This window comes from Harpegnathos saltator, unplaced genomic scaffold (genome assembly GCF_003227715.2).
Source record: "Harpegnathos saltator strain DR-91 unplaced genomic scaffold, Hsal_v8.6 scaffold255, whole genome shotgun sequence".
Taxonomy (NCBI): Eukaryota; Metazoa; Arthropoda; class Insecta; order Hymenoptera; family Formicidae; genus Harpegnathos; species Harpegnathos saltator.
In genome coordinates this window covers 1,671,233-1,681,685 of record NW_020230045.1, presented here as the reverse complement: position 1 = coordinate 1,681,685, position 10,453 = coordinate 1,671,233, and the positions used below count along the sequence as shown (strand labels likewise).

At 45.9% G+C, this 10,453-nt stretch overlaps 1 protein-coding gene across 1 annotated transcript in view; it reads left to right on the top strand.

Annotated features, from left to right (window-relative positions):
• Positions 1 to 10,453, top strand: part of Shal (potassium voltage-gated channel protein Shal) — a 129,970-nt gene that overhangs the window by 116,988 nt on the left and 2,529 nt on the right. The window lies entirely within an intron of this gene.

Sequence of the window (10,453 nt, the reverse complement as noted above, 5' to 3'; positions counted from 1 at the left end):
AAGAGGAAGATAGAAATTGACGACGCGACGCGGTCGATCGTTCTGTGAGCTCTAGCCTGTAATAATCGATAAAGAAATCGTAAGTAAGTTAAGCGTGCAACTAAGAATAAAATAAAAGAAAATCGAATAGAGACTTTTAATCGGTGTTGTGACTCGTAGTGCGTGTGTATTTCGCCCGAGTATGTGCGTGTGTGTGTGTGTGTGTATGCACGCGTGCGGAATTTGCGCGCCGAGAGAGAATCGCGAATTTCAAGAATTCTCTCGCACGTCTACTCGGAATAATTTTTCTCGCCCCCCCACTCCCTACTTAGCTCCGCGATTATTAAAATTTTCAAAAATACGTATCACGCGTTTCCTCTCACAGATCTTTTGGATGAGACTTTATTCTTCTTGTAATTTTCAAGGACGCGTCAACTTTCTTATTTTGATAGATGCGATCCGTAAATTTAACTTATACCGTAAATTTAATTGGAGATTGCTGTCGAGCCTGATGAAATGGGAAATAAAATTCGTTCTTATTTCGGGGAGCACACGAGAAACAGAGTTTGAGCAGCGAACTGGGACGTGATTTTATTTCGAGTTGAAGTCGAGTGAAATCTCGCGAATTCGCGACGTTACTTCGTCGACGCGCGACGACAGCAAGAGGAGAAAGGGGGAGAGGAGGAGCAAATATAAAAAGGATTGCGCAAATGAGCAGCGAACAGCACGTCTGCGACAATGGTAAACTGTAAACCCGCGTACCGAAATAACAGCAGCGACGGCGGCGGCAAGAGCGATGGGAGTCGCGGAAACGATTACGGCGGCAACGCGGCAAGCGAACCGAAGAGAGGAGGATGACAAACGAGTCTTTCAATTCACTACCGTACTGCCAACTTTTTCCGAAGCGACGTAATAACTTTAATAAGGACATTAGGGCAAAGTGAGCGTGTGGGAGAGAAAGAAATGCGCGCCTCGTCGGTGGTTTCTCCTCCTTTATTTTCCCCTGCCGCTAAAATCTCCGCGTCGTTTGACGACGATAACCGGAAGATAAAACGGAATATCGATCTACAAAGTGACGAAAATCCGCTCGTGTATCTGGCCATTGAGTCCTCGCCTCGCGCAAACGCGCGATTTTCCGCCCTCGTTTCTCTTTCCTTTGCTGTTTCCTTCCTTTTTTTTCATTTCTTTTTCAACCAGAGCGCCGTCCACAGACCCGTCGAGTGTCGATAATCGGCTGAAACGGTTGCGTCGACGCTCCGCGCAATCACGGTTACTGTTACAATCGAGCGATCGAGTTTCCAAAATCGTTCGATCGGAAAATTCCTCCGGCGAGCGCGAGCCGCGCCAAGTGAACGGACTAATCGCACGGCGGTAACGCAATATCGTGTCCAAGCAAATTTTACACGTGTGATGCTGCACAGGCAAGGCATAATACTGCACCGGAGGGGAGTTATCAGGTGACGCGCGCGATTTTGTCCTGAAGGTAGCTTACGGCCGCTAATTAGGCTTACAGCCGGCTCACGCTTCGATTGACACATCGTTTAGGATTGAGTGCCATCGCTTTACAATCGGTTTCTGCTTTTCCGTTTTTCATTTATTTATTTGTTTGTTTTTCAATCACACCGTGTCGTTCGGATGGACACAATTGGATGGACGTGTTTTAAAACCTGATCGTTCGTTTGCAATCGAAGGACCCGGTGAATGAAGTTGCTGTGTAACACTATTTTAAATACTGACACATGGTTGATCGTTTGCATCAAAATTAAATTAAACTTAATTAGTAATTACGATGTATCTTGTATTACAATATAAAAATTTTCTCTCTCTCTCTCTCTCTCTCTCTCTCTCTATCTATCTTTTTTTTAAAGAGGAAATTATTTTAAATTGAGAATTTCAAGCCTTTCTTTCTGAATCGATACAAAGATTTGATGGATTCAACATGTTTACGAATAAGTCTTGAAAGTAACTTTGACAATTTGATTTCTCTGCAAGTTACCAAATTTTCGTGAAATAAGATTTCCATACACACACATACATGCACAACCAAAATACGAAAGTTAGATCGCACGTAAAAGCTAGTTGACCAGAAATTCCCAGATAACGCGCAATCCGAATTCTTCGTAAACGTGCGAGAGACTAATTTCCGTCGAGCTAATTGGAATGGACGTCAAGCCGAGACATTCGACGTGATAATCGATTCAACGACTCGACTCCCGCAGAAATGTAACGTGTCCTCTTTGTCCACTCGGTCCTTCGATTATCAGCTTGCACAACTCGCACGCGTCGAAGATGAGAAACGGACGCTTACGCACGCTTTTGCGCAAATACAACATCCGTTCGTACGGCCGCCGAGATTTGTACGGCGCGTATACCTATGCATATTTGTACGCATGTATACATATACCTAACCTAAGTCAGACTAATTAAATCAGAAGATTAGAGGACTCGTTCGCTCTCGCGGCATACAACGCTCGCCGAGATGAAAGTGCGCGCAGCGTTTCTACGGGGTGTCTCGTCGCGGCTGAAAATTACTTGAGCGCCGCTTCCCTCGATCGATACGAAATATCAGCCCACAAAGATTCCATGACGCGTCAAACGGACGGAGAGGAGGCGGGGACCACCCTCCGGCTAATTTCAGCTCAACTTCGTCTCGGCGAGAAATAAATTCGAGAAACTTCCTTCTCTCACACCACGACTGTTCACGAGTCAACCTCGCGTTCCGCCGAGAATCCACGTAGCCGAAGTATCTTCCGACGACGGCGGGACATCCTGTATATTTCCTTAATCCATTTCAGAAATGCCGACTGGCCGTGTCAGTCCACCATTTTCTCGTGAGGTCTCCGAGATTCATATCACGCTCATGTGCGGAATCACAAATTTCAGTTGTATCGTCCCGACGTGAGAGCAGAGAGAGAGAGAGAGACTGTCGCGGGCGAATTGCTCGAAGCGGTGTCCGTCGTCGCACGATTGACATTATCACAATAATTAACATTGATGTACGCGGAGCGACGCGCCGTTTGCTGCTGCGAATAACGAAAGGCTGATTTTCCACGATCCACGGAGAATCGAGCGAATCGGCCATCGCGTGCGGCGCTTGGCGCAATTTGCATAATATAATAATGGTAGAATTTGGCAGAATCGTGTGCCGGCGGAATATTACGGCGAGAGGTTTGCGCAGCGTTCACCGATATAATTAATAATATAAGATCCCCGTGTGACATCGTTCTGTTTCGCGTGCGTGCGACATGCGCGTCACATTGCGACGTGATTTTTTACCGCATTATTATCACCGTCATCCGGGAAGTGCGTGGCGAATGCGCAGCGGAAACACAACAAGCGGAACGACGCGTCTACGTCTGACGACATCTCGGTGCGACTTTCGTCGCACAGCACGGCTCGCGGCTGAAGGATGAGATTAACGTTAAGATAGGCAGGGATGAACTCGCTCTTGATCGATCCCTCGTACGACATAATTCTCGATACACACTACTCGTAGAATTTACGAAAATGGACGCGAAGATTATTGCGTGTGTGTGTGTGTATGTGTGTGTGTGTGTGTATGTGTGTATGTGCGTGCGTGCGTGCGTGTGTGCGTGCGTGCGTGCGTGCGTGCGTGCGTGCGTGCGTGCGTGCGTGCGTGCGTGCGTGCGTGCGTGCGTGCGTGCGTGCGTGCGTGCGTGCGTGCGTGCGTGCGTGCGTGCGTGCGTGCGTGCGTGCGTGCGTGCGTGCGTGCGTGCGTGCGTGCGTGCGTGCGTGCGTGCGTGCGTGTGTGTGTGTGTGTGTGTGTGTGTGTGTGTGTGTGTGTGTGTGTGTGTGTGGGTATGTATGTGCGCGCGCGTGTGTGCGTATGTGTCTCTCTTTTATGATCGGAAATTCGAGAAATGCCGGACCGGGCCGTCGACATCGTCACTCATGCGATCGAGTCGGGAATAAAACTCGCGCGAGGAACGCGAATGTTCAGAAAACGATCGCATACACAGACTTTTACGTATTAACTGGACTGACTCTCTGAACCATGGGCTGGATATTATTTTGAGCATGTTATCTGCATGTATATCGCGTCCAATCAATTCGCGATTACTTTATTTAGTTAGGAAGATGGCGCGCCGTGTTTTGTAAAACTGCAAATTTTTATCTCATTTTTGTTATATTTTTCCTTTTTCTGTGTACTCTGAATATTATTTAGTGTCTATCGTACTGTCGTAATCGATCAACAGCGGTACCTGCGAATCTTGAGTCACCTGATGATTATCGAATTTAACGTCGGGACGCTCCAGGTGAAAAGTCAGCAGTTTAGTTGGTACATAGAAGTTCGTGATCGCGTCCGAATTTCGGATGCACCGTGCGCGCGCGCCAAGTATCTATTAATAATCTAACTCATAAGTTACCGTTCTCGTTAACGTAGATTATTAATACTAGCGCGAGTAACGTGTGTAAATACGTGTAAAATGTTGCGAGCAAATTTTGTATATCGTAGTACCAAGTGCAGTTAGTTTACGCGTAACACTTACGCAACACAACGCAACTATACGATCGCCGTAGGGTTTCTTCTTGTTTCACGTTCGTAAAGTTCCTATTTTGTAATTGCCAGCGGTGCGCGCGCGGTGACATTCGACGGCGCGCGGGCGGACCGCGGAATTGTAATTATCGCTATATTGTTAATTATCGGCCAAACAATTGGCGTCACGACGACGGCCCGGCCGCGCGGACGTTGTCGCGTAACGACGATAACGATATTTTTGATCGAAGCGTCCGGGGAGGAGTCGCGACGTCCCGATCTTGCCGATCGGCCAGTCGCGCGTTGCCGACGATTGTAATTAGAGGTGAAGACGTTTTAGCCAAAGGTGTTGTCCATCTTCGGTAGCTTCCACGCCTTACTCAGAGAGAAAATAAATTAAAATTCATACTTACACGGGCCAACTTTATTGCCAACCCCGCGCCTGTCTCACAAACATCGAGAGAGCGCCCTCGAAGCCCGAGAGCGTTAATGATAGGATCTTGTTTTCGCTTGTCTGCGGAATTTGGCGGGCGAAAGAGGAAGGAAAGAGTGCGAAAAAGAGTGCGAGAGTTTCTCACGAAAATTAGGACGATCGATTCAAATTTATGCTTACGGTCGCGTGTCTTATCGTCCCTTCGATTCTCTCTCGCTGATTTCGCCCTCGAAATGCGGAATTCGCTTGCCGGGAATTATAACGCCGGTGAGCGGGGCTTGGTTTTGTGTCGTTTCATGAATAGTAAAATAACGGAATTAAGAGGGAATGGTGAACCGAATGATAAACATGAAGAAAAATGGGATTAAGGTTTGTAATGTCGCTTTATTGCCAACGTCGCGTTCGCCACGGCAAAAACCTGCCGCGTTCCCCGCGAAAATTACATCGGCCGCATCAAGACTCCGTTTTTGTAGGAGTTGCGAGCCCGAGGAGATCGATGACGCGCGGACGAGTAGACCGAAAGATAGTCGCGCGAGGTGCAATTAAAATTAAAATTTATACCGCCGTGTGGATTATTATCAATTATATGAAAGGAAAACACGCAAAGAGAAAGCGCGACATTTTCGTCCGAGAGTAACGTTGCTAATCATTAAATTAGCTGGATAATAAAGTCATTATCACACTCGGTTTTCTTTTCTGCGACGACTTTTCGTATCTTTCACAATTTCAAACCTATCCAGAGAGAGAGAGAGAGAGAGAGAGAGAGAGAGAGAGAGAGAGAGAGAGAGAGAGAGAGAGATTCATGCGTAAACATATTGGTTATACTGATGCAAATACAGATAACAATATGACGATACGATTAATAATATAATAATGCAGATGCAATCACGCAATACAAGATAATGTATAATAACGCTTTTGGTGCGCGCAATACTACGATTAGACTTTGTTCACATCGGATTAAATTCGAAATTGAACGAGTGGATATAGACGAGCGCCACCAGGATTCAACTGAAAAAGAGGGGGATGGGGAAACAAGAGGGCGCAAACTATAACGGATATTTTAAGTTCGAGTTTATCACCTCCGTCGGGCGATATTACGTTTCCGACAATTAAAACGGCCGCCATTAGTCTGAGTTCATAACCTGTCCGCATAAACAAGCGAGAGTATGCATTCGAATGTTTGCGATCTTCGTTACTTATAGACATACGTTGTTGGCCGAAAAGTGCAATGTCGCATCCAACGTGAATTTTAATTATCTCCATTCGTGGCGATTTGATCGTTGCCCTTTTCGCTCGTTTATTTTTTTTTTCTAATTCAATCGTCTTGCAGTTCTTCTCTTCTTCTCTGATGATCAGTGCACCTTGTAAGTGCTTCCGAGTGCTCACTGAATTTTCGTTCGATGAAAAATACGGCAAAAGCTAGGTCGGGAGAAAAATGTTTTATCGTCGCGACCTTCCGATAGTTTTCTAATCATATCGGAAGTCGACGAGCAAAGAACATCAAAGAATCGAGCACTTCTTGCGAGTACAAACAGAGAAATCGCTTGATTTTCATTCGTTTCTACCGGATCGTATTTCAACGAAATTTTACCTCGGACGATCTTCAGTCTTCGTCATGTCTCACACAGAAAATTAGAGGGACGCGTAATTTCCACGATTGATGATATTCGGCCCTTCATCGAAGAAGTGATCTTAAATTTGAGAAGCCAGACGGCCGAAGAGTACGCGACTGGAACTTGCGATAGCTTGTATAGAGGCAACTTTTGCAATTTAGAGTTGGGAGCGCGTAACGAGCAACTCTTTCGCAGCCATTCGTTGCGAAGTTTCAATATTGGGACATACATTATCGAGACTTCGCTCCTTCGATGGTGAGTCGTCCGGGCGGACGAAAGTTGATTAAATACGGCACGGGCGGATCTTGCGCGTTTTTAAGTGCGTCGCATGTCAGTTTAAACGGACAGGTTAAAATAATTCACACGACGGCGAAACGACGTAATTAAATTCCCTTAATTACTCCGTTACTATATAATTTTGCGAGCGTAATGCGACGACCCGCCGTGAAATACAACGTCGTATTTCAGCGCGCTAATGTTTCGTCGTAATAATAGTTAGTCCCGCAACGAGTTGAAGATTACGAAGAAATTAAAACATAAGGCCGCGTTAAGCCGCCCAGTAGCCGGAGATGCTCCGCTGCTTTCCGGCGCGGATTTTATCGTGCGTTAGTGGGTATATGGAGGTTAAAACTTGAATAATACATCATTACCTTAATATTCGATCCAATTCGCGCGGGAGGCTCGAGAGCAGCCAAAGTACCGGATGTTTCATCCCCTTTTGATAACGCAGATCGACGTTGCTCCTTTTTCACTTGTCACATATGGAGTCGCTAGAAATTTTCACCATGGCATGGAAAAAGTAATTTCGGAACAAGCGGAATCGTCTAAATTTTAGAGGATTTTATTCTTATATGTGGCCTCAAGAGGATTCCTCTAGGAGATTAAGAGGAAAATATTATAAACATATTATTCTCAAAGTTAGAGGGATTATATGTTATATGTATAATCTTATTGATTTTAATATAAATTCCCTCTTATACATAGATTATTTAATCTTTTTTTAACAGGATTATTATTTATTCTTACTGATTATACTAATTAATTTGAGAAAAATTATTATAATATATAGCGAAAGGCAATATATATATATATATAGATGTACTTTTGGCTTCAGTTCTACAATAAGTAGGCACGAATGAAATAAGATTATGATGACGAATAAATTTCGAATCAATTTTGTTATGGACTTCATAGCTACAAAGATGGTCATCATAACCAATTGTATGAAACATAGTTAAAAGAAAGAATATACTATTCAACTTCTTGCAGTAGATTATAAACTGTATTTGACCAAATATGACTAAATTATCTTATATGTTACATCAACACACATACCTTTTTTAAAAAGCGTTCCAAATAAATATTCTGACCCATGAACATACGGTTATTTTTTCGTTTATGTCTGGAGGTAGAACATGACTGAACAAAAGAAGCCGACATTCAAATCAACATATTCCTCTTCATATCAAAGGACAACTGATTGATATAAGAGGAAATCCTCTTGAAATAAGAGGAAAACAGGATGGAATCAGTTTTAGATGAATGCTTCATTTTAATCACTTCGCTTTATGGAAAGAGGAATTCTTTTTCTATAGAAGGCTTTGCTTAAAAAATGAGACTATGGGAACAATCGCTTTACAAATGGAATACTTTTTTTCAGTGCTCATCATTACCTTATACAATTTTGTCCCACGCCATAGGCGCCGCTTGATTAATATTTGAAACATTGTCAGCGTGTCTATCCTCTCAAACAATTAGTAATCATGACGCGTGAATATTCCGACGCCACGAGTACGATTGAAAATTTCCATCGACTCTGCATCTAGTAAGTGTAGAGAGCTGAACGTCGGTCTGCGAGCAGCTCGCGCTTTTTCCTTTTTACAGAATCCGCGGGTGAGGCCAAAATCAACCCGGCCGAGCGGCGAATTCTTTCGGCCGTTTCTTAGAGAATCCGTCCGTGTCGTCCGGAATCCATTAACGATCGGCGGGACGCTCGGCTAACTGCGCCGCCGACAGAAAGTCGATAGTTAATTACGCAAATGAAGGGATCTCGTTAACGGTTGCGAACACGACTATACCACGGCGGATCGTCCGTGTGACGTGCTCGTGTATGATCGTTTCGATCGCCGTGGAAAGCGCAGCGTAGATCAATGGCCGGCCTCTCGCGCGCGCGCGCGCGCGTGTCGCAACTCGCGCTTACTCGCCTAAAAATCTCCGATGCAATCGCGTTAGATTGCATTTGGCTTTTAAATCTGCTGATAACTCTCCGGCCGTCCGGAGAGAAGTTCGCGAAAGCGACCGCCGAGCGTGAGATATCGGAATGCAATCCATCCGCGATTTCATTGCGCGAGTCTCGTTCAACGCGCGCCAACTTTCCGCTTACCGATGGCGACTGGATTTCACTGCAGGCTCGGGCACGCTGAATTATTATTATTCTCCTGCCCTAACGGCGATCGCCGGAAATGTATCCCGAGATTTCACGACTCGGCGAGCGGATCTTTCTTCCACGGAGACTCCGTCCTAAACTTCGCAGTCAGCCAAGCTTGGGGAATATAGACTGGGGAGTATAGAAGATATAAAACGTCGCGAAGCACGATCTATGTAGATCGTTGCGTTTCCCAAAGTCGAAAGTCCTCGTCAGAACTGGAACATGCGAGTGCAGACCGCCGGGTGCAGACGCGAAATCAGATCTGAAAAATAGATCCTCGCGCGCGCGCGCGCGCGACACTTTCATCCGGCCGACGACAAATAAACGGGCGAATAGACACTCGGGCGAAGCCGATGCATCGGGCGCGATAAACAATTGCATTAGACCGTAGGCTAATTAAACTCGCTCGGCGCCTCGGTGGTGACACGCGTCACGCGCAGGCGGCGCGGGTGGTTTCCAACGGGAAAGGTAGTGGTGGCGCCAGGTCACGGAATGTAGGCCGAAGATGAAGAGCGCACGTGAGTGGAATATTTCGGACGAGACGTGCCGAGGAACGAAGGCGGCCCATTCACCGGCGTCCGCCGACAATCATGATTCCTTACGTGAATGTAATTATTCGCGGCGCGGGCGCGGCTCGCCGCGATTAATTGCTCGTAGCCGAGCAATTGCTCCGGATGACGAGGACCGGCGGCGGCGGCGGCGGCGGAGGTGACAGCGTGCACCTAATTGCGACGATTAAAAGAGAGGCGGGAAGGGTCGCCGCTTCATTCATATCGAGCTTGATCGTTATCACACGTCAGCGGCATCTGGCGCCACCCGTTACACGAGGCAAAAGAAATTACGCGAACGCAGTTCCGACACGCTCGCGGCTCTGCGATCTGCGTCGAAAAAAGCAGACTATAAAATGCCGCAGTCCCAGGGGGAGGAGGGGAGTGCGCGGGAGGGCGAATCCGGGACATTCGATTCTTGAATTTTCGTCGGTTCACATTTCCTCTCGTTCGCTTTTCACTTTTACACGCGGTCTGCTTGTCGACAATGACACACACACACACACACACACACACACATATATGCACATAACGGGGAAATTGTCGAGTGATGTGTACACTCTCGGATAACTCGGCGAAAATTATCCGTCGAGATCTACTCGCGACGTTATATTTTATCGATGTCTTTCGCCGCGATTAGAACACTCTCGCGCGCGAGTTCGACGTGGCCTAATTAAATCCCAGCGAGTTGCGTTCGCGCGCGAGTTGCGCGCTGAAAGTTTCATTTAATTATCCAATTAATAAGTTTCGTCTGATTAGTGATTTTATTAGCCGGGGACCGTGAGAATTATTCGCGGAAGTGCAATATATATATATATATATATATATCTTTCCTTATTCTCGATATATATATATATATATCTTTCCTTATTCTCGATATATATATATATATATATATATCGAGAATAGGGGAAAATTCCGCAGCGAGAGGGAAGCGATGACGCGCGAGAA